The sequence below is a fragment of the Eleutherodactylus coqui genome, chromosome 9 (genome assembly GCF_035609145.1).
Source record: "Eleutherodactylus coqui strain aEleCoq1 chromosome 9, aEleCoq1.hap1, whole genome shotgun sequence".
Classification (NCBI taxonomy): domain Eukaryota; kingdom Metazoa; phylum Chordata; class Amphibia; order Anura; family Eleutherodactylidae; genus Eleutherodactylus; species Eleutherodactylus coqui.
Window position 1 is genome coordinate 171,059,276 of NC_089845.1, and position 25,793 is coordinate 171,085,068.

The 25,793-nt window shown below is 49.4% G+C and overlaps 1 long non-coding RNA gene across 1 annotated transcript in view; it reads left to right on the plus strand.

The window, feature by feature from the left end:
* The first annotated feature begins 22,133 nt into the window (after positions 1-22,133).
* LOC136578889 (uncharacterized) overlaps positions 22,134-25,793 on the plus strand; it is a 144,008-nt gene continuing 140,348 nt past the window's right edge. Inside the window, exon 1 of the long non-coding RNA XR_010786680.1 lies at positions 22,134-22,334. This is a non-coding gene — a long non-coding RNA (uncharacterized lncRNA). The remainder of the gene's footprint in view (positions 22,335-25,793) is intronic.

Below are 25,793 nucleotides of genomic sequence, written 5' to 3' on the forward strand. Positions count from 1 at the left end.
GCAGTAACCCCATAACCCCCAGTAACCCCATAACTCTGCAGTAACCCCATAACCTCGCAGTAACCCCATAACCCCCAGTAACCCCATAACTCTGCAGTAACCCTATAACCCCACAGTAACCCCATAACCCCCAGTAACCCCATAACTCTGCAGTAACCCTATAACCCCACAGTAACCCCATAACCCCGCAGTAACCCCATAACTCTGCAGTAACCCCATAACCCCCAGTAACCCTATAACCCCGCAGTAACCCCATAACTCTGCAGTAACCCCATAACCCCGCAGTAACCCCATAACCCCGCAGTAACCCCATAACTCTGCAGTAACCCCATAACCCCGCAGTAACCCCATAACTCCGCAGTAACCCCATAACTCTGCAGTAACCCCATAACCCCCAGTAACCCTATAACCCCGCAGTAACCCCATAACCTCACAGTAAGCCTGTAACCTCGCAGTAAACCCATAACCCCGCAGTAACCCCATAACCCCCAGTAACCCTATAACCCCGCAGTAACCCCATAACTCTGCAGTAACCCCATAACCCCGCAGTAACCCCATAACCCCGCAGCAACCCCATAACTCTGCAGTAACCCCATAACTCTGCAGTAACCCCATAACCTCGCAGTAACCCTATAACCCCGCAGTAACCCCATAACCCCGCAGTAACCCCATAACTCCGCAGTAACCCCATAACCCCGCAGTAACCCCATAACCCCGCAGTAACCCCATAACCCCGCAGTAACCCCATAACTCTGCAGTACCCCATAACCAGGATCAGCTTTATGCTCTATATATGTATATCATAGAGTGGGACCCCCACCGCAGACCCCATGTCTCAGTTTGGGCTCATTCATATGGCCATGTGTGTTGACCGCTGCTTGGATCTCACAGCGTTCTGGGAGCCGGCGGTCAGCGGGCTGTTGCCGTGTATAGCAGCACATGGCGGTATGTCCCCCGCACGCGGTCATACGCAGTCCCCACTCTGTCTCATTGCGGCGTTGCGTATGTATTGTGCACGGACAGCGCTGAATACGCACGCTATACAGAACAATAGGACTGTAGGCGCGTAATATGTGGTTGTTAGAGCATGCTGGGTTCTATCTCACATGCGATGCATATACACTGATGTGATTGGGTCAATGACAATCACCGTGTATTACATGGGCGTACATCATGGGGAAATCACGCTCGTGCGAATGAGCCCTTCGAGCCGCTGTGGTCCTGGCGGATCTTCTGCCGTCCTGTTACAGGCTGGCTGTCCGCTAACCCTTTCCCGCCCGGGGCGTAGGTACATGTCCTGGCTGGGAAGCGGTTCCGGTGAATGGGCGGGCAGCTATGTCCTATGGATGGCGCAGGCTCAGAAGCGGAGCGCCATCTGCAGAGGGAGCCAGCCTTGACTGACAGCTGGCCGCCAGCTACAATAGCGCGGATCGGTAAGAACAGCGACCGCCGCTGTTAACCCTCTACATGCCGCAATCAATGTTGATCGCAGCTTGTAGACTGTGTAAAGATATTAAACCCCAAACCAGGCGGAACGGGACGCGAGCACGAAATATCGGCCAGGACAGCAGAGGTAACCAAACACATTCCTACTATTACGCACCTCGGGGTCGGCTGCAGCTTAATGTTACATCATCCCAACGGGCCGGCCACCAGAAGAGCCTTCCCTACACCATGCGGAGCTGCCGACAGGAAGACATCCATCCGGGGGCAGCCGGTAATCCTGTACGGCGCAGTCCACCCCGCATGGACGGAACGAGACCCCCTGGTGGTGAGAAGCCTCCGGCCCCCTCGATGGCGTTACCATCCCTCGCCCCGTAATCTCGGACCAGGAGGTGAGGGAACACTTAGCGGGCTCCTTCCCTCTGGTGATCGCAATATCGTCGCATGGAAGTCGCTGCAAAACCGGGACTTTTTTTCCTGCGATTTTTGAGCATCAGAGAAAACTTTACCGCCACTTGCGATTTTCTTGCGCATTTTTATAGCGTGATTTCTCATGTGAAAAATGCATCACACAAAAACGCAATTTCCTGCTTTGCGATGCGATAAAAAAGGGCGGCTCCACGGGAAACACGGGCGATGAAAAAACGCAGAAAGATAGAGCAACCACATCATATAAAGAACAGCGCAGATGTGAGGGAAACCAGCGACAATCGTTGATTCCTAATTCTGCGTTTTCACTCCTCCCGCATCGCTCAAAAGACGCACAATTTCCTCGCAAGTGTGAGGGCGCCCCTCCATGAACCCAAGCCTGCAGCTCCAGATGAAGTCCATTCCCGGATACAGAAGGAAGCAGTGATGGAGATGCTGGCCCTCCCGGCCAACCGTTGTACTGGTACTTGTGATATATTCACAGCCGTCTCTTATATTTGAAGGTCTTGTAAAATTTGCGCCATTTTCACCTCTGACATAAGATTTTGTAATCAGATCCCCCTACTGACACGATCCTACTAGAGAGTAAAGCGGGGCACTCGCAGCTTCTGCTCTTATCGCCGTATCCTCAGCTTGTGCGCAATAGCCAAGGTTGTCTAAATATGGAAAGTAAAGAGGCCGCGGTCGCCGCGGCGCTTCAAGGTGATGCGCATATATAAATAAATACAGATGAAAGATTGGCTCGTGTTCACAGCGGGGGGGGGGGGGGGGGGGGGATGACCGGCATTTTCCTGGCAACTTGCCTTCAGCCTGTTGTTTAATACCAGCTAATTAATTAAACCGGTTAACCGTTCGCGCTCTGGATTACCAGCCGATACGGACTGTGGCGTCTACAAGACAACCATTTGTTTCCCAAGTGGCTTTTATGGGGTCCTTGGGAGGTCTGCCTTCTGCCCAGTAAGACCCCCACATGGAGGTCCGCACAGGCACTGTTACAGGATGGTTTCTACGTTGCAGCGGCTCTCAGCTCCAGCACACAGTTCTCCTAAATCACCTACATATCTGGGAAGGCTCTTACGGCCTGAGAAGAAGCCCGGCAGGTCGTCCCAGCAATAATTATTCCTGCGCTGTTACACAGGAACGAGCACCAGCAGTGAATGGAGGCGGAGCGGCTGGGGATTATACCAACCCACCTCCAGTCACAGTAAGTCGGCTGTCATTCATTAGGGTAGGAGGGAGGGGCTGTGACAAGTAAACCCCACTTAGGGTAGGAACGTGGAGGGGGTTCTGGGCACCCCACTTTATAGAAGACATAGACAAACTGGAGTAAGTCCAGAGAAGAGTTACCAAGATGGTGAGCGGTCTGCAAATCATGTCCTATGAGGAACGGGTAAAGGATCTGGGAATGTTTAGCAGAAGAGAAGGCTGAGAGGAGACGTAATAGCTGTCTACAAATATCTGAAGGGCTGTCACAGTGCAGAGGGATCAGCCCTATTCTCATCTGTGCAAGGAAAGACTAGAAGCAATGGGATGAAACTGAGAGGGAGGAGACACAGATTAGATATTAGACAGTGAGAGGATCAATGAGTGGAACAGGTTACCACGGGAGGTGGGGAGTTCTCCTACAATGGAAGTGTTCAAACAAAGGCTGGACAGACATCTGTCTGGGATGATTTAGTGATCCTGCACTGAGCAGGGGGTTGGACCCGATGACCCTGGAGGACCTGCTGACCCCAGAAGTTTCTTCCAACTCTACCAGTCTAGGATTCTGTGATTCTATGACTGTGACAGCTAAGCACCTTCCAGTGTAGGAGGGATTAGCATGCGATAACAGGCCCACTAAGTTAGGAGGGCGGAGCCTGTGACAACTAGCACCTCCCAAGGTGGGAGGGAGGAGCCTGTGAGAGCTAAGCACCAACGATGTTAGTAGTGGTTTGAGTGGTTTTGCCTGGAAATGATGTGACTTGGGACATAACTTTGGGTAGACGATTATTAGCCTGATCATTGCCATTGTCAAGAGTGGGACTTTTCTGGAAACTGTCACCAAGAAAGTCCCATTTAAGTCCGGACATCTTTGGAATGCCCAGCAGGGGTTATAGAACTCCCCGAACTCCATCTGATTGCACAACTCCTTTAACTCCTTGAAGGGGTTTTCTGCGCTTTTTTCAAATGATCTCTTCTCTGGATTGGCCAATAAGTCTGTCAGCTGATCGCTAAGCCTGTGACAATCATCAGCAGACGGGGGGCGTGGGGGGCGCCGCACCGCTGCTGCACCTCCTGTTACTGACATCTTAAAGGAAGCGGAATAGCCGCTACTCTGTGTCCCGATAGAGAAGCCGTTGCCTCCTCTCCTGCACCTCGTCCTTCGCCTTCGGCCTCCAGCCGCCCTTTAGAGCAATAGTATTTTTAGGAGAAAGCAATGAGTCCCACAAATGTGTAACATGAATAAGTTCTTGAACCCTTGTACAACGGAATGAGCCCCCGCTAACAGCGACCCGTGAATGAGCCCCCACTAACAGCGATATTAGGGGCCGCGGCGGTCAGGAGAGGAGGAGCGGTGCTATATAAACGCGGGAGCGTGCGAGCTGGATGGCCCTTGTACACGGCCCGACAGTCGGCTGTACGGCGGCAGGAGCGCTGATGTCACCGCTGAGGTCCTTGGCGCTCCTGCTGAGCGTTTACACTGACAGACTTCACCGATGGATCGCGGGCTTCCCACATTGAAGGTGAAGCGCTGAGCGTTTACACAGAACGACGAGCCGGCGATCCAGCGATGGCGACCCGTGAAGGAGCATGGAGTGATGGCCATCCTGTGGGCCGGGTCCTAAGTCTGGGATCAGTGGCTTTCCATTCACTTCGCAGACACTTGTATTTATTTATTGTTTTTGCACGTCTGACTTTTATCTAATCTCTGTGTTTTCTCCCCATTTAGAATGACTGACAACACACATAAATATCCCAGAGAGCGGCGGCCGTATACTTACTGATACACTGAAACGAGAGGGCAGCTAACAGCACCACATATTCCCCTTTTCTGGGATTATGATTGACAATGCCATCCGGTCACTGTGACTAGTGGGGTACCACAGGGGGCAGTATTACAGGGGTCACCGTAATTAGTGGGGTACCACAGGGGGCAGTACTGGAGGGGTCACTGTTACTAGTGGGGTACCACAGGGGGCAGTATTACAGGGGTCACCGTAATTAGTGGGGTACCACAGGGGGCAGTACTGGAGGGGTCACTGTTACTAGTGGGGTACCACAGGGGGCAGTATTACAGGGGTCACCGTAATTAGTGGGGTACCACAGGGGGCAGTACTGGAGGGGTAACTGTTACTAGTGGGGTACCACAGGGGGCAGTATTACAGAGGTCACCGTAATTAGTGGGGTACCACAGGGGGCAGTATTGCAGAGGTCACCGTAATTAGTGGGGTACCACAGGGGGCAGTATTGCAGGGGTCACCGTAATTAGTGGGGTACCACAGGGGGCAGTATTGCAGTGGTCACTGCTACTAGTGGGGTACCACAGGGGGCAGTATTGCAGGGGTCACTGTGATTAGTGGGGTACCACAGGGGGCAGTATTGCAGAGGTCACCGTAATTAGTGGGGTACCACAGGGGGCAGTATTGCAGGGGTCACTGTTACTAGTGGGGTACCACAGGGGGCAGTATTGCAGGGGTCACTGTGATTAGTGGGGTACCACAGGGGGCAGTATTGAGCCCTATTCTTTCTTATGCATTTATGACCTGGTAGGAGGATTGTGCAGTAAAATATCAATATTTGTAGATGATAGAAAACTATGTAAAGTAATTCATACAAGAGGGGATGCAAGGAGATTACAGGGGGACCTGGATACATTGGGGGCAGAAAAGTGGTTAAAGAGGTTTAACACTAGAGATGAGCGAGCACGCTCGGTAAGGTCAGTTACTGGAGAGAGCCTCGCTCATCTCAAGTAACTGCCTTCTCCTCCGAGCGTTCTCGGGGGGGAGAGGGGGAGAGGGGAGGGATCTCTCTCTCTCCCCCCTACCCCCCGCCGCTCCCCCGAGCACGCTCGGGGGAGAAGGCAGTTACTTGAGATGAGCGAGGCTCTCGTGCTCGCTTAGCTCTATTTGAGGGTGGACACCCACTAGCGATATTTTCTTTCTTGCACTGCGAGAGCACATGAAAACTCTCACCTCGCAGCGCAAGAAAGATGCCAAAATACAACCGACACATCGCCAGTGTTTTCAATCGTCCAGCGGTAGCAGCGCTAGCCCCATTGAAAACGTAGGGAGGATAGCACGGGCATCTGCCATAGCTGTGGCAGAAGTCCGCGGCATGCTATCCCATTGCTTTCAATGGGATCGGCACTGCTGCCGATCCCATTGAAGGCAGTGGTTTCTATCAAGCCCTGCAGTATGATTATAGGAGAAGGGCTTGAAATATAAGCCCTTCCCCGATATTCATCAATAAGTGGTAAAAAATATGTTTTTTAAATTACTCACCTCTCCGCCGCTCAGACACGTCCTCCGGCTGGCTCCCCGGCACTGCTGTCCAGCACTTTCAGCAGGCAGGGATTTAAAAATCCCTGCCTCCTGAAAGCGCTGTGCTGATTGGCTGAGGGCTCAGCCAATAGTAGCTAGTGCTTAGCTATTGGCTGAGCGCTCAGCCAATTACAGATAGTCCTTAGCTATTCATTCATGAGTACACTATCTTAGTTATGTTATTTCGCACGCCAGCTGGAATTTTTTTGTTAATCCCCGCTGGCAATTGCAGCGTAAGGCCGCGGCAGAATCCCGCTCTATTCGTGGGCATCCGGCCTGATAGCTCAATGTTCATGCTGTGGAGTTCAGCAACGTGAAAGATACCGCGGCATGTTCTAATTGCCACGGAAAAACACACGGCCGACTTCCATTGAAGTCAATGAAAGACGTTCTTCACATAATACTTCCGCTGTGAGCACAGCAGAAGTATCGCATTATTACTCATTCCCGCCCTCCGGCGGCCACGTTATCGCCCACCGCCAGCCCGTCATGTGAAACAAAGAGGTGAGTGTGGGGCTTGTGGGACTCCGCTAAAGGCTTCTGCCCACGGACGGACAGGGATACGCCCACGGTTTAAAGCCGCGGGAATCCTGCGGAGATAACCAAAAAGTCCCTGCTGGCAACTGTGGAAAAACGCGTGTTTGTTCTGCGGTGTCCGGGAGATCTCCTTCAATACTATATTAATGGAGACCTCACACAGCAGAAAAACGCTGTAAAATACAGCATGCCACGTTTTTTTCCCCACTGCAGCATGATGCTGCCATGGGAACCACTGCAGAAATCCAGCCCTACTGGGGACCAGCGGTGATATCACATATGTGGGGTTTAGCTGAAATGTTTAATGTGCTTCAGGAAAATAGAGGAAAGAAAAAAAAAAGAACGGTTTTTATTTAAACCCCCCCCCCCCCCCCCCCCATTTTTTGTACACTATTGATGTAGTTGCTGGCAGAGCAGGACGCCTGTATCTGGCATCCTGTTGCCATGACAACCAAGCAACACAGAGGGAGCTCTCTCCCTCTGTGAAGCCTTTTCAATCTTCCCTCTGTGAAGCCTTTCCATGTCTCCACCGAGCTTCCACTCTCTGCATCTCCCTGAAGGTGGCTAAAGGTCTGTATAAAAGCAGCCAATCAGCAGCTAGCACAGGGCGCTGGGCACAGCAGTGAGGGGGTGTATGTTGCTGCTTGTCTCCACACATCCGCCTGGTGGTGACAAGATACAAGAATACCATCTCTCCCATCATCTATTACAACTGGAACTGTAACAATGGGGTGCTTTAAAAACTATTTATAGATATATCTAGGGTCTGTAAAGAGACCTCTCCCATCATCTATTATACCCAGGACTGTAACAAGGGGGAGTTCTAATAACTATGTATAGATATATCAGGGGACAGTACAGAGATCTCTCCCATCATCTATTATACCCAGGACTGTAACAAGGGGAGAGCTCTAATAACTATGTATAGATATATCAGAGGTCAGTACAGAGATCTCTCCCATCATCTATTATACCCAGGACTGTAACAAGGGGAGAGCTCTAATAACTATGTATAGATATATCAGAGGTCAGTACAGAGATCTCTCCCATCATCTATTATACCCAGGACTATAACAAGGAGGCGCTCTAATAACTATGTATAGATATATCAGGTGTCAGTACAGAGATCTCTCCGATCATCTATTATACCCAGGACTGTAACAAGGAGGCGCTCTAATAACTATGTATAGATATATCAGGGGTCAGTACAGAGATCTCTACCATCATCTATTATACCCAGGACTGTAACAAGGGGGTGCTCTAATAACTATGTATAGATATATATCAGGAGTCAGTACAGAGATCTCTCCCATCATCTATTATACCCAGGACTGTAACAAGGGGGCGCTCTAATAACTATGTATAGATATATCAGGGGTCAGTACAGAGATCTCTCCCATCATCTATTATACCCAGGACTGTAACAAGGGGAGAGCTCTAATATCTATGTATAGATACATCAGGGGTCAGTACAGAGATCTCTCCCATCATCTATTATACCCAAGACTGTAACAAGGAGGCGCTTAATAACTATGTATAGATATATCAGGGGTCAGTACAGACATCTCTCCCATCATCTATTATACCCAGGACTGTAACAAGGGGAGAGCTCTAATAACTATGTATAGATATATCAGTGGTCAGTGCAGAGATCTCTTCCATCATCTATTATACCCAGGACTGTAACAAGGGGCACTCTAATAACTATGTATAATATATCAGGGGTCAGTACAGAGATCTCTCCCATCATCTAATATACCAAGGACTGTAACAAGGGAGCGCTCTAATAACTATTTGTAGATATATAAGGGGACAGTACAGGGATCTCTCCCATCATCTATTATACCCAGGACTGTAACAAGGAGTCGCTCTAATAACTATGTATAGATATATCAGGGGTCAGTACAGAGATCTCTCCCATCATCTATTATACCCAGGACTGTAACAAGGGGGCACTCTAATAACTATGTATAATATATCAGGGGTCAGTACAAAGATCTCTCCTGTCATCTGTTATAGTGAGGCATGCAACAAGGGAGTGCTCTAATAACTATGTATAGCTATATCAGGGGTCAGTACAGAGATCTCTCCCACCATCTATTACACCAGGACTGTAACAAGGGGGCGTTCTAATAACTATGTATAGATATATCAGGGTCAGTACAGAGATCTCTCCCATCATCTATTATACCGAGGACTGTAACAAGGTGGCACTCTAATAACTATGTATAGATATATCAGGGGTCAGTACAGAGATCTCTCCCATCATCTATTATACCCAGGACTGTAACAAGGGGACACTCTAATAACTATGTATAGATATATCAGGGGACAGTACAGACATCTCTCCCATCATCTATTATACCCAGGACTGTAACAAGGGGGCGCTCTAATAACTATGTATAATATATCAGGGGTCAGTACAGAGATCTCTCCCATCATCTATTATACCCAGGACTGTAACAAGGGGGCGCTCTAATAACTATATATAGATACATCAGGGGTCAGTACAGAGATCTCTCCCATCATCTATTATACCCAAGACTGTAACAAGGGGAGAGCTCTAATAACTATGTATAATATATCAGGGGTCAGTACAGAGATCTCTCCCATCATCTATTATACCCAGGACTGTAACAAGGGGAGAGCTCTAATAACTATGTATAGATATATCAGGGGTCAGTGCAGAGATCTCTCCCATCATCTATTATACCCAGGACTGTAACAAGGGGGCGCTCTAATAACTATATATAGATACATCAGGGGTCAGTACAGAGACCTCTCCCATCATCTATTATACCCAGGACTGTAACAAGGGGAGAGCTCTAATAACTATGTATAGATATATCAGGGGTCAGTACAGACATCTCTCCCATCATCTCTTATACCAAGGACTGTAACAAGGAGGCGCTCTAATAACTATGTATAGATATATCAGGAGTCAGTACAGACATCTCTACCATCATCTATTATACCCAGGACTGTAACAAGGGGGGCGCTCTAATAACTATGTATAGATATATCAGGGGTCAGTACAGAGATCTCTCTCATCATCCATTATACCCTGGACTGTAACAAGGGGGCGCTCTAATAACTATGTATAGATATATCAGGGGTCAGTACAGACATCTCTACCATCATCTATTATACCCAGGACTGTAACAAGGGGGGCGCTCTAATAACTATGTATATATATATCAGAGGTCAGTACAGAGATCTCTCCCATCATCTATTATACCCAGGACTGTAACAAGGGGACTCTCTAATATCTATGTATAATATATCAGAGGTCAGCACAGAGATCTCTCACATCATCTGTTATACCCAGGACTGTAACAAGGGGGCGCTCCAGTAACTATGTATAGATATATCAGGGGTCAGTACAGGGATTCCACGCATCATGTATTATACCCAGGACTATAACAAGGGGGCGCTCTAGTAACTATATATAATATATCAGGGGTCAGTACAGAGATCACTCCATCATATATTTATACCCAGGACAGTAACAAGGGGGCGCTCTAATAACTATGTATAGATATATCAGGGATCAGTACAGAGATCTCTCCCATCATCTATTATACCCAGGACTGTAACAAGGGAGTCCTCTAATAACTATGTATAGATATATCAGGGGTCAGTACAGAGATCTCTCCCATCATCTAATATACCAAGGACTGTAACAAGGGAGCGCTCTAATAACTATTTGTAGATATATAAGGGGACAGTACATAGATATCTTCCATCATCTATTATATCTAGAACTGTAACAAGGAGCGCTCTAATAATTATGTATAATATATCAGAGGTCAGTACAGAGATCTCTCCCATCATCTATTATACCCAGGACTGTAACAAGGGGCGCTCTAATAATTATGTGTGGACATATCAGGGGAGAATACAGAGATCTCTCCCATTATCTAATATACCCAGGACTGTAACAAGGGGGCGCTCTCTACGTCTACAGGAAAGGTTTTTACATAATATAGAAGGAGGTTCTTTACTGTAAGAGCAGTGAGACTATGGAACTCTCCTGAGGACGTGGAGAGAGCCCCATCCAGTTCTGGAGGCTTTGATGTGTGAAGCGTATTAAAGGACAGAGTCATGAAGAGAGTGCAGCAGTGAAGGAGTTTAGCGGCCAGAAGAAAGTTGCATAAAGTAGAGCCAGTCACTTCCATCCGTGAGTCTGAGGAAGAGGAGGAGAGGCGCCGGATATGACACTTATTGCTTTGTAGGGTCCCGGTGAGGCACATGGACAAGCAGTATGGGAATATTTGTAGGAACAGACAATATCCTCAGTCAGCAGGGTCTGGATTCTGATGTGCAGCAATTGGACTGTATTAGACGTCTCATTTACCCGGAACTACAATTAAAATGAGTTTTCCTATTTTCCCCTCCCCCGACTTCTGGAGTTCCTCCCACTAGGAAACACCTGTACCGCCCGCCAGGAGCAGCGACCACAACCACCATCATGCATCATCTTTGTTTGTAGCATAGCGGATGGGAGTCAGGCTACAACGCTGCCCCTCACTCTAGCCTGCTGCAATCTGGCATTACAAGCTACAACCACCATTACTTTCACTTATAACATGGCCACCGTGAACCCAAGCTGATCCCAAGACCAGTACAGGTCAAATGGACTGTGAGAACAGTTGGTGATAAATGGGTTTGAGGTAAGTGGTTCCTAATATTACTGGACATTATAGGGACACTATTACTGGTGGGGCCACTACTACAATTGGGTCATTATGGGGGGTCAGTATTACTAGTGGGGACACTATGGGGACACAGTACTACAGGGGCTACTATATGGACATTATTACTCCTGGGGTCTCTACTACAACTGGGTCACTATAGGGAGTCATTATTACTAATGTTCACTATGGGAACACTATTACTACTCGGGGCACTATGGGGGTCACTGTTACTACTGGTGCTATTATGGGGACATTATTCTTACTTGAGCCAATATAAGGGCACTATTACTACTGGGGCCACTATGGGGCCACTTTTACTACTGGAGCCCCTAACGGGTCACTATTACTAATTGGGCCATTGAGGGGGTCACTAATACTATTGGGAACACTAAGGGGGACACTTATTATTCAGGCCTCTACTGGGCCACTATTACTCTGTCATGTCAGACAAGTCTCAATGGTTCTTACATGTGTTGGGTATCTTGTGTATTGGAGCAACCATATGAAAACCTCACTGGGGGATGAGTAACATCCGAGTGGCCTGAGGGCCGACATCTTGTCTCACCTCCACCACTGTTGATCCCACCAATAATAAAGTGTCCAACCTCTGACCACTGCTCTGTGAGGACAGGAATCCATTTGACAGTCACATATCCGAGATGTCTCGTAGATGTCCGACTACCAGGTCACATGCAGAGAGTGTTTGTTTTCCTTTGCCGGGGTGGTGGTGAGGGCACCTGTTTCCAGTTTGCCACAGGCAGCATGAAGGTCTGGGGGACCCCTGCACATAACGTGGTCGATATAGCGGTCTATAGAACAGCCCGTGTGTGCCATCTAAAGACCTAGGAGATAGTGTTTCATTATTCGCAGGGCGGTGCAGACTGCTGGTGGGGTTAACGTGGCCCCCAACATCCTGACCTACAAACAGCCAGAAAATGTTTGGATAAATGTGTGATGTGGTGTAATCATTAGACTACCAAATTGTGTTAGTCCATCAGATGCAGGACCACGGTTAGGCCAAGTTGGATCTTCTGAGCCAGTAGACTTTATTCTATTGAATGTTGCGCTGAAAAATACTTTAGTTTAGGGGCATCAAACTCATTTTCACCGAGGGCCACATCAGCCTTATGAGTGCCTTCAAAGGGCCAATTGTAATTGTAAGACAGTATAGTAATAGTGACCCCCATAGTGGCTGCAGTAGTAAATGACCCCCATACTGACCCCAGTAGTGATGAGGACCCCCATAGTGGCCCCAGTAGTAAGTGACTCCAGTAATAAGAGTGACCCCCATAGTGGCCCCAGTAATGACAATGACCCCCATAGTGGCCCCAGTAATGACAATGATCCCCATAGTGGACGCAGTAGTGATAGTGCCCCTCATAGTGACCCTAGTAATACTAGTGCCCCCCCATAGTGACCCCAGTATTAAGTGACCACAGAAATCAGAGTGGCTCCAATAATAAGAGTGGTTTCCATAGTGGCCCCAGTAGTAATAGTGCCCCCCATAGTGACTCCAGTAATAAGTGTCCTCCATAATGACCTAATAATAAGAGTGGTCCCAGGAATAAGTGACCCCCATAGTGGCTCAAGTAATATCAGTGACCCCCATAATGGCCCCAGTAGTCACCCCAGGGACAGAGACCCCCATAGTCACCCCATTAGTGATAGTGGCCACAGTAGTAACAGTGACCCCCATAATAATAGTGTCCTCAGTAGTGACTCCAGTAATACGGGTCACCCCCATAGTGGCCCCAGTAAAAACAGTGACCTCCTAAGTGGACCCAGTAGTGATAGTGACCCCCCATAGTGGCCCTAATGGTAACAGTGACCCCATAGTGAGCGTAGTAATAATACAGATCCCAGTAGTAAGCAACTCCAGGAATCAGAGTGGCTCCAATAAGTGTGACCCCCCCATAGTGGCCCCAGTAGTGACAGTGACCCCATTAGTGGCCCCACTGGTAATAGTGACCCCCATTGTGACCCCAGTAGTAACAGTAGTGACCATAGTGGCCACAGTAGTTAATAGGGGCCCCAGTAGTAATAGTGACCCCCACATCTGCCTCAGTAGTAATTGACCCCTGGCCAGCCAGCATTCCTACAGACATTCCACTCACCCACTGCTGAGTCTGTAACCGCTGGCCTCTCCCCTCGGCATTTGCGTGGCGTACAGGACAGCACACAAAGACATGGCAGGGAAGAGGTCTGGGGTCACATACTCTGCACCTTCTCCCACCGCCAGAGGGGAGCTGCAGGCTGGGTGAGTGAAGTGCTTGTTAGGGCTCTTTCACACGAACATATATCGGCTGGCGGATATCCGATACCCATCCGATGCATTGGTTTCCAATGCATCAGTTCAGATGGGCGTATTCCCGATGTGTAAAAAGTCCAGCCAGCAAAGATAGTGCATACGGTGTGCATTCCGGTCAGAGGTTTTATGCCAGCCAGGAAAATATAGTTCTGGAACTATCTTTTTTGTCCGAAATACGGCTGCACCCATAGACTCCAATAAAAGCCTATGGGAGCTGCCAGAGAAGGGAGGTGGGAGGGAGTTCAGCCGTGTGTCAGCTGTCTGCAATGGGAGGGGGCAGGAGCTAGTGTGCTAAAGTCCTGCCCCTCCATCATGCTCCCATAGGCTGGAGTGGAGAGGGGCAGGGATTAGCTCTGCTAAGGTCCCACCCCCTCCCCTTGTTGTTAGCCGGCAAGGGGCAGGGAGGGGGTGGGAGCTAAATTCCCGCCCCCCGGTATTTTGAGCCTGCAGCGTATATGCGCCAAAGGCTCGACCATCTGTACAAACGTTCAAATGGGAGTTGCAACCGTTACTTGGTCACGGCTGCCTTCTACTCACGGGACTTCTGGACGCGCTGTGTGCAGTGCATTCGGCAGAGTTCTCATCACTAAACAGTACGCTAATATTCCCTGGGCCCCTGCATAGCATTTCACATCTACCATTCTCTGTGTTGGGTGAAGTAGCCGCAGTTACCAGCACTAGCCACTGGGTTAATAGTTCTCTGCCACTCCACACAGCCTCTATTATCTACAAGTCTCTGTGAGCGGTAAATTACCCCTAGGTATCAGCGCAAGACACAAGCCACAGCATAGAGCCTCCACTATCTACAAGTCTCTGTGTGCGGTGAATTAGCCACAGTTGTCAGTGGGTTAATTTATTTGGGCCCTGCTCTATCCTTTATCCGACATGATGAGGAGTAGGGGTAAGGGTCGAGGACGTGGACGAGGACACGGGGGCGTCCAAGTGAGGGTGTGGGCACAGGCCGTGGTACTGGGGGGGTGAATCACAGCTGGGTACAGAGGGATTAGGAGAACACCAGAACTCTCCGCTCCCCAGCTTCATATAACAATTTGCGGGTCCGCGTGGTAGACCTTTATTACAAGCACAGCAGTGCGAGCAGGTCCTGTTGTGGATCACGGATAACGCCTCCAGCAATGTATCGACCACCCAGTCTTCCACGCAGTCCACTCCTACCAGGCTTGGGACTGCACCTCTGAATCTTCAGGCTCCTCCTCCTTCTTCCCAGCCTTCTCACTCCATGAAAATGACAGATTCTGAGCAGGCAGACTCCCAGGAACTGTTCTCGGGTCCCTGCCATGAGTGGGAAAAAACGGTTCCTCTCTCACCTGAGGAGTTTGTCGTGACCGATGCCCAACCTTTGGAAAGTTCCCGGGGTCCGGGTGATGAGGCTGGGGACTTCCGGCAACTGTCTCAAGAGCTTTTTGTGGATGAGGATGATGATGAGACATAGTTGTCTGTCAGTGAGGTAGTACGAAGGGCAGTAAGTCCGAGGGAGGAGCGCACAGAGGATTCGGAGGAAGAGCAGCTGGACGATGAGGTGACTGACCCCACCTGGTTTGCTAAGCCTACTGAGGACAATTATTTTTGTGTCTAAAATATACTATATATATTAGGAGATATACCTGTTTGTTGTGTATAAATATGTAGTAGAAGGTATATCTGTATGTTGTGTGTATAGATGTATATACTAGAAGATATTGCCATGAGCAATAGCAACCACTCACAACAATAGCAACCAATCACAGCCCAGCTTTCACTTGTTGTACTCCTGATGTAAAATGAAAGCTGCGCTGTGATTGGTTGCTATGGGCAACACAGATTCCCTTTTGACCACCTTTCATAAGAGTGGGTGCTGGGCTCATTTCTGTGTGGTACATAGTGGCTCAGTGCTGGTGGGAAGCTGTGTGGTAGTTGGAGCAGAGGAGGAGGTGGTCTGTGTAAGATATTATCTGAGAGGCAGGAGGTCTGTGTAATAGATTAGTGTATGATGAGGAGGAGGTTGTCTGTGTTAGATAAGATGGAAATAAAAACCATCTGCCTAAGTGCAATTCCGGCATTCCCCTCTCCCCCCAGGGGTAGTGGGGCTGTCTTTTTCCCCCAAAATTTGTTCCCATGGGATGTTATATATGTGCCAAGTATGTCTGGCGTCGGACATTATTTGGATGTTATATCAGCACCACACTGCGGTACGTAGGACTGGCACTGCATTGTACAGTGCTACTATGTGGCGACAGAGTGTTTCTGACTCTCCGTTGCAGTCTGCCGCACTCCCACTGACTACATAAGGTGTCACTTCCCGCCTCCGACCGGACAATAGCCGGGTGTCGTCACCGTATCAGGCCACAAAAATATCCGCTGTCTTCTCCTTTGGTTAATAGCAGTTCCTGCGCAGAGAAGTGGGATGTTTTTGGGGAAGTCTCTGTGCTATATCTGTGAAATAGGAAGCATCTGACGAAGTGCTCAGAGTCATTACAGGGACTGATGAAGGGGATGTGCAGCAGTAGAAATCCATGACCGCCTTCTTCCAGAAGCAGCTTTACACCCGTCCGTGAGCCATGACTGCTAGCGTACCTCAGCTCTGCTCTAGTGACTGTGCTGCAATACCACACACAACCTGTGGATAGGAGTGGCGCTGTTTTTATAATTCTGGACATTCCTTGTAAGTTCTCACAGGTTCTTACCTCTTTTCATTGCTAGATGATTTAGCTGAGAAATCACAGAAATAGGACATATCAATTCATAATTACTGCCAGGAAAACACAATGGTAGGTGTAGAACCACAACCCTCAGCATGCAGACGGCAGATAATACTGATAAACAACCAGTCACACCTCGACCGCATGCTGGGGGCTGCTGAGTATTATACCTGTACATAGATGAGGCATAAAAAGGGTGCCGAACCAGCTGATAGGCTTACAGCTTACTAATCACTCCACATACGATTCCCCTGCGGGTTGTCCTGCACCTCCATAGTGACCCACGTGGGCACCGACACCCCACGGGTTGTCCTGCATCTCCATAGTGACCCACGTGAGCACCACACCCTGCAGGTTGTCCTGCACCTCCATAGTGACCCACGTGGGCACCGACACCCCATGGGTTGTCCTGCATCTCCATAGTGACGCACGTGAGCACCACACCCCACGGGTTGTCCTGCACCTCCATAGTGATCCACGTGAGCACCACACCCCACGGGTTGTCCTGCACCTCCATAGTGACCCATGTGAGCACCACTCCCTGCGTTTTGTCCTGGACCTCCATAGTGACCCACATGGGCACCAACACCCTGCGGGTTGCCTGCACCTCCACAGTGACCCACGTGAGCACCACACCCTGCGGGTTGTCCTGCACCTCCATAGTGACCCACATGGGCACCAACACCCTGCGGGTTGCCTGCACCTCCACAGTGACCCACGTGAGCACCACACCCCACGGGTTGTCCTGCACCTCCATAGTGATCCACGTGGGCACCGACACCCTACAGGTTGTCCTGCACCTCCATAGTGACCCATGTGAGCACCACTCCCTGCGTTTTGTCCTGGACCTCCATAGTGACCCACATGGGCACCAACACCCTGCGGGTTGCCTGCACCTCCACAGTGACCCACGTGAGCACCACACCCTGCGGGTTGTCCTGCACCTCCATAGTGACCCACATGGGCACCAACACCCTGTGGGTTGCCTGCACCTCCACAGTGACCCACGTGAGCACCACACCCTGCGGGTTGTCCTGCACCTCCATAGTGACCCACATGGGCACCGACACCCCGCGGGTTGTCCTGCACCTCCATAGTGATCCACGTGGGCACCTACACCCTACAGGTTGTCCTGCACCTCCATAGTGACCCACGTGGGCACCGACACCCTACAGGTTGTCCTGCACCTCCACAGTGGCCCACACGGGCACCGACACCCCGCGCTCCCCCAGCATTGTCTTGTTTCCGTCCTTCTGTCTGATGTCTGTGCTGTCTGATGCAAGTCACACACAAGTTCCTCGGACAACTTGCTCCGGCCATCTGAATCTGGCTTAACACCTTATTCCTGTGTGTCTGATTTCGGTGGGTGTGGACACCCCTGTGATATCCGTATGTGTTACGGTGTTTCCTTTTTTATGTCCATGTGTCATGCATTTTTTTTCTGTGCTAAAAAAAGAACTGAAAGACGTGCCGTAGTATTATCTGGTGTTGGTGAGCAATAATCAGTGAAAACCAAAGTGCCATCTACTCAGTCCCCTAAGGAGGCTCTGCGCCTCTACCTGGGACTCCTCCTGTCCCCCGTACGCCTCTTACCCATATCTGGGACCTATCCCCCGGGGTGGTCTCCGCTCCCTCATTCCCATGGTGGCGCACCGATGCCTTCACTATATCACACCACTTATTGATGAACGGGGCACTGTGGCATTCCAATCCTTCCCTCTTCCCATGGTATTCCTAGTGCGGAGGTCTTTCACTACCTGCATTCTAAGTGTAGTGGCCCAGCACATCACCTGGCCCCCTCCATAATTGTCATACATGTTTGTCCAATGTAGATGCACTGTGCAAACCTGTCTGGTCATTTCCAGTATGTGTGTTGCACAGCTTCAGAGCTAGAAGGGTTAACTTTAATAAAGTCCAAAGCCTGCGTGTAAATGTATCAAGTCTGTCATGTCATGTGGTATGACAGGAGGTATAAATAGGAGTGATTGAGAGCGGGCAGAGGTCTACCATCTTGTCTGCTATCACTTGAGTGCCACCTAACACAGAGCCACATGGAGGCACCTTTAGCCTCCCTGTGGTGAAGATGGAAGCGGAGGAGAGTATTCCCGTGATGTTTGTGTTCTGGATGTGAGTGGAGTGAGCCCCAACAGTGAAAGAGCAATTGTAATTAACTACTTCTTCTCAAGACCCGTGCAGAGGTACTATCGCATTGTCTAATTTTCCTACGCGGCCATCCAGAGCCAGGATCCCCGCCGAGAGGTACACCCTTTAATTGTCATACCCACGCGTCTTCCAGACTGGGTGTAGGTACTGCCAGAAAAAAGTCTTTACTACGTTTTGAAGTCATTTGCCTGCACTGTAACGTCTTTAAGTGAACTGCCTTGTATAACCTGTTCAAGTTTTCAAGTAAAAGTTTAGGCCGGGCCCTAACCATTCCATGGGACCCGGGGTATGCAAAGACTGTCTGTAGCTGCATTTATTCCCCGCCGAAGGTCATTCCGGTATGTAGGAACGGTGGCGTCACCTGTGACAACTACAACCCCTGTTATCCTGTGTGTTGGGCATCTCCCTATCCTAGGGGTGTCCCAGGTGGCCTACAGTGATACTCCGGCCTTGGCTGTGTGTTATCTCTCTGGGAAGGAGCCTGGTAAGTGCCGCCGTGACAAGCCGACACTTTACCCTCCCAGCTCCCCACGTATGTCAGGTGTCCGGGGTCTCCCTATGGGACGCTGCATAAGCACTGGACGGTCACTTTTGCGTGGGGTTCGGAAGGCTTTAACAAGTTTACTCTATTTGAGCACATTTGCGTCTATTCTCCCCATTCCTTGGGTCTAATCTTGGTTCTCTATTCCATGCTGAGTCCTTACTCCCCCCCGACATCCTTATGTTGAGCGTAAGAACGAGACTTGACCCAGACTAGGGACCCTGCTGCCCGACACAAAATATGGTTTACAGTTTTTAAATGCTCAATCAACATCACTTCCCTATAATTAGATGATAAGGTGCCCCTGAGATGGTACCGAGTGCCAGCACGGATAGTGCATTATGTACCAGATTACCCTCCTTCATGTTACGAGGGTTGCCCCAAACCAGGCACTATGCTTCACGTGGTTCGCTTCTGGTCTAGGATATATGGCCTAGCCTACAGCCAGCTTAGTGTGAATCTCACTCACAATCTATGGGTGGTGATGAATGCAGGTTTAGTTTGGGCGCTGACGATAGCCATGTTCGTGTCTGCAGACCTCAGGGTGAGCGCCTCGATTCTGCCCCCTGCTGATGTGATGATCAGGGGGATATCGCATACGACAGTCGGTACCCCCTAGTGGTGGTATGAGGGACAATGACAGCTCAGCGATATGTTCAGGACGTCCTGCAGCCACATGTGTTCCTCTCATGGCGGCTTCCAAGAGGCGGTATAACAGAGTACTAGAGCCTCCATGCCTGCCGGTATCACATCTTGTATCCAAGCTAAAGGCGGTACAACAGGGTACTAGAGCCTCCATGTCCACACATCACATCTTGTATCCAAGCTAGACGTGGCCCAGCAGAGTACTAGAGCCTCCATGCCTGGCAGTATCACATCTTGTATCCAAGCAAGAGTTGGCCCAACAGGGTGCCAGAGCCTCCATTGCCACCCGTATCAAATCTTGTATCCAAGCTAGATCGGCCCAACAGTGTAATAGAGCCTCAATGTCTGCAAATATCACATCTTGTATCCAAGCTGAGACCACTCAACTAGGAAATAGAAACGCCATGCCTGCCCGTATGACATCATATATCCAAGCTAGAGGTGTATATCCAACAGAGTACTAGAGCCTCCATGCATATATCACATCTTATATTCAAACTAGAGGTGTCCAACAGGGTGTTAGAGCCTCCATGCCCACCTGTATCACATCCTTTAGCCAAGCTAGAGGCAGCCCAACCGGGTACTAGAGCCTCCATGCCCGTATCACATCTTGTATCCAAGTTAGAGGCAGCCCAACCGGGTACTAGAGCCTCCATGCGCGCTTGCACCATATCTTGTATCAAACAGAGCAACAGAGCCTCCAAGCCCACCCATATCAAATTGTGTAACCAAGCTAGAGGTTGCTCAACAAAGTACTAGTGCCTCTATGTCTGCACGTATCACATCTTGTATCCAAGCTAGAGGCAGTACAACAGGGTACTAGAGCCTCCATGCCCACCTGTATCACATCTTGTATCCAAGCTAGAGGCAGCCCAACAGGGTACTAGAGCCTCCATTACCGCTCGTATTACATCTTGCATCCAAACAAGAAGTGGCTAAACAAGGTATTAGAGCCTCTATGCCCACCAGTACCACATCTTGTATCCAAGCTGAGACGGCCCAACAGGGTAATAGAGACTCCATGCCCACCCTTGTATCCAAGCTAGAGGTGGTACAACAGGGTACTAAAGCCTCCATGGCTGGCCGTATGACATTGTCTATCCAAGCTAGAGGCGGCCCAACAGGGTACTAGAGCCTCCATGGCTGGCCGGTTCACATCCTGTATCTAAGCTAGAGGCGGTACAATGGAGTGCTAGAGCCTGCATGCTCCTATCACATCTTGTATCCAAGTTAGAGGTGGTACAACAGGGTACTAGAGCCTCCATGGCTGGCCGGTTCACATCCTGTATCTAAGCTCAGCTCTTTGTGTATGAGGGTAGCTGTCAATTACTGATGGCTCCGCCCACTACTGATCCTCTTTCTTCGGCCCGGCGCATGTGCTCGGCACGCCGGATGCGTGTCGCGCGCATGCGCCGGGCACATCCGCCGGGCCGAAGAAAGAAGATCTGGCCGCGAAGGAAGGAAGATCTGCATCGCCCGAAGCAGGTGAGTTTAATTCAGATCCGGACTTCTTCCATAGGATTCAATAGAAGCCTGCGGGAGATCCGCACCTAAATGGAGCATGTCCATTTTTTTTCATGCTCCAGAATCTTTTTAATTCACTTTTATTGACCATCCGCGGGTATTTATCTACCACGGGTGGTCAATGCATCCCTATGGGGCGCGGATCCGTGTGCGGGTGATCCGCTGCGGATTTTAATTCTTCTTTTCCCCGTGGACATGAGGCCTTAGAATTTCCTTATTGAAAATCTATAAACCTTCTGAAGTGGCAGACGGAGGCGCGTACACATGGCCTCCGTTTTTCTGTGCATCCATTGATTTGAATGATGTTGTCCGAGACGTCGGACCAGAATAGGACACGTTGTGACTTTTGTACAGTCCCCGTCTGCAATGTGTCAGTGCGGCGTCAGTTGCAAACACGGACATGGCGCGGATGTGAAATAAGCCCCTGCATGTACTTGCTGCAGAGTTCTCCGACTGCCCCTTTGTCCGGCACTTGCAGCAGACACAGCTCCATTGGATGTGTGGCAGTGATTTTGGGTGAATACTCCCCTCTCCTGCAGCTCCCCCTCGCCCCCAGCTCTCCACTCCCACAGGATGAGGCTGCATGCACGGTCCCGGCTGCAGCCCTCTGCGGGTGTCACAGGGGTGTGTTTGCCTGTCTGTAGCCGTGTGACGTCAAGGCTCTGGCAGCAGAGTGTTCGAGTGAGCTGAGCGCGTGCTACAATGAGCACATGGAGGCCGATTTCACGGGGGATTTCTCATTTCTGCAACTTTATTTTCCAAAGGATTACGTGATCCCATCACCGAAGGGTTAAAGGCTCTCCGATGACCAAGTATCGATCCTCTAAGGTAATTCCTTCATCTCACTGATTTTTATAGGAATGGCACCCAAAAATCCCGCTCTGATCCCCCTTCTGACGGCATAAATGACTTTTCGCAATCGCTTCGCCTTCCCTGGACCCTCAACCCCGAACCGATATGCCCATTTTTGCGTAAAATGACCCGGCGAGGCTCCAATCCCCATCCCCCGGCTGCGGCCTAGTTCTCATACGTTTTTATTAATAGAAAACCATATTCAGAGATTTTTCTTAACCGTTTGCTGGCTGTAACCCTTTGCTGGAGGGGCCGCAGCTCGTATTTAGGGGTTCGTTTACATTGCTGACATTGTTTATTGATTCTGAAACTAAAAGTAACAATTCTGGTGGTTTCAGTGGCAACAATGTATCACTTCACACCAGATATGTTTTTTTACTGACTGTATGGGATGGACGAGGGCGCCATTAATTTCAGAGCACATGGCAATGAGAGATCGCATGCAGAGTACAGAGCCCTGCGTTGTAAAGCCGAGGAGCTGCACTGAGGAATGCCGCAGTCCTGTGGACGATGGGGGTTGTTGGCTTGTCTCAGAGCATTACATGTACATTTGGGCTGCGAGGTGCCAGGATGCCCCTTTATGTCGGGGATCTGTGTGCATCTGCTTCGCTGTGAATGTAGCTATAAGGACCCGACGAGATCATTATGCCCTATGTGACATCCTGCCGCTTACAGTGTATGCGTAGAGCTATATATGTGTGGCTATACTGTATGTATATACCTCATTGTGTGCATAGAGTGAAACCTCTTTGAGAGGACCCCCCAAAATTGCATTGAAAAGTGGGCTTATGGGGTGGTCTTCACAAAGTGGATGGCTGGTGTATGGTGGAACTGAAAATCTGTCCTGGATGAGCGGTGGTCTTCTCAGAGAGGTGGTCTTCTGGAGAGATTTCCCAATATATATATAGTAGATGGATGACTTGCAGACATCTAAGCGAGGCCTTCTTGTTGCATCCACTTGCAGCCTCGGAGCCCACATGGCCGGCCAGCAAACGCTAGAGAAGGCTTGATAGTCCCAGCGAGACGCTGCTCCTGCAGAAGCCTTCCTGCTCCCCCTATGTCGTGGGATTAGCATGCAGATCCAGTGCCGGCAGTAAGGCACGGATTTCCCCACCTCGTGTGTCTGTAATATAGGCCTCACTGGACGGAGACTGGCACAAGCCAATGGCTCATTAAACATGTATAACAGTCTCAGAGGTCCCGATTCGGAGTATTTCCGGTACATAGGATGCAGTTCGGGACACTTTGGGCATTCCTGCTAAGGATTTTCCTAATTACATGTTTTCAGCCATTCAGATCCAAATGTATATAGCAGCACAAAGTTTTCAGGAGAGGACGGTGCTCATGTGAGAAGGGGCCTTAGGTGACAGGGGCAGCATCTTATGGGCGTCCTAAAAAAAACATGCAAGTTGTGTCAAATGAAAGACACACTGATGTACTTATGAATCCGGTACTGATCCTACCTAGATTACGATGGACCACCCAATGGGCCCTGGCAGCTGCCAAAGCTTCCCTTATTCTGACTCTAGTGGGACCCCATAGCGGTACCCGCAGCAATACTCCAGTTAAAGGGGTTAAATCTTGTTATTTGTATAGCGCCAACTTATTCCGCAGTGCCTTCAGGTAATTATTATTTATTACCTCAAGCTGGGTTTTTATTTTACCGACCTCGGAAGGATGGAAGGCTGAGCCAACCTGAGCCTGAACCATGCAGGGATTGAACTTTCAACCTTCAGGTCGTAGGCAAGAGCTTACACTCTGCGCCACACGAGGCACAGTATCTGATTTGTGGGGGTCTGCTGCTTGGAAAGCCCACTCATCAGTTGTTTGAAGAGGCCGCAGAGCTCAGCTAAGCATCATGGTCTCTTCTCAGGTCCATGAAGTCACATTGCCTGAGAGCAGCTCAGTACCATTCAAGTACTATGGACGGCAATGTGCCTGATATGCAATGAAAATACTACCAGCCAAGTTAATATCCAAGTCCTGGAAAACCCCTTTAGGCTGCGTTCACACAGAGAGAAAATGTAGCGGATCCACAATAAAATCTGCAAAAACCAAGTCAGAATCCACAGCCTTGGTGCAGATTTGATGCCGCTGCGGGTCTGCAGCTTATTACAGCCTAAGAGATACAGCTAGGATTACGCATCAGCTGACCAAAACCATGCTGGTCAGGTGATGTAAAGAGCTCCCCGTAAGCTGCAAACCCCAGTCCACAGCATTTCCGCTACATGTGAACGCACCCTTAAAGGGGTTGTCTGGATGTGAGGCAGATTTTAAAAATCAATTTAGGCCTATCAAAACAATACAAGCAGCAATACTTACCCTCCCTCCGCCCCGGCGATCCAGCGCTGCAGCCTTGTAGTCGTCACGGGTTTTATTGTGGTCACCCAGTCCGTCTCTGATCAGTGCACCTCTGATAATAGCAGAATCCTTACTTGGATTGGCCCATCGGAGGAGATGATTGCAAGGACCATTCTCTATATAGAACATGGCACATCCCATAACCGCATCGTAATCTTTGTCGCTCTAATGTGTGATTGTTCTCGGTGAGAGAAACCATGTAATCTTGTAGATATATAGATAATATACAAATATTGTGCCCCATCCAAACCAGTTCCATTCTAGCCTAATGAAGGATCGATAGAAAACCCGAAAGCTGCTGTAACATCATGTGTTTTTGTTGGCCATTAAAAGGTCTCATATCTACAAGATGTCTTGGTTTTCCTCACTGAGAACAATCACATTGTCTCTACTGGCGACACCGGACCAAACCCCCTTTTTGTTGTTCTAATTGCACTCACAGGATTCATCATCCATAAGGTCTAATTATTTGTGAGACATAGACCCTCGTGGTAAGTGGAGAAATCTGCACCTTCAGTGCCCATAAATACATCAGAGCCTGGGCCATGAAGGATGCTTTTGTGGTGTTGACCAAATCCGGGATTGACAAGGCAACTGTTAGGTGGATTCACAACTGGCTGAGTGATCGTACTCAAAGAGTGGTCATAAATGGCCGCACATCCAAGTGGAAGAATGTATCAAGTGGGGACCACAAGGCTCTGTCCTAGGCCCAGTGTTGGTCAACATTGTTATAAATGATCTGGAGGAGGGAATTGATGGGAAACTGATCACATTTGCTGATGACACAAAGCTAGGAGGGATAGCTAACACTAGGGAAGAGAGAGAGAGGATTCAAAAAGATCTAGAAAAGCTTGCACAGTGGTCGGCAACTAACAGAATGGTATTTAACAAGGAGAAATGCAAAGTCCTACATCTGGGCAAGAAATATGGAAAAAGCACATACAGAATAGGAGGAATTGGGCTAAGCAGCAGCACATGTGAAAAAGACTTGGGTATACTAATAGATCATAGACTGAACATGAGTCAACAATGTGATGCAGCAGGCAAAAAGGCAAACACAATTCTGGGATGTAT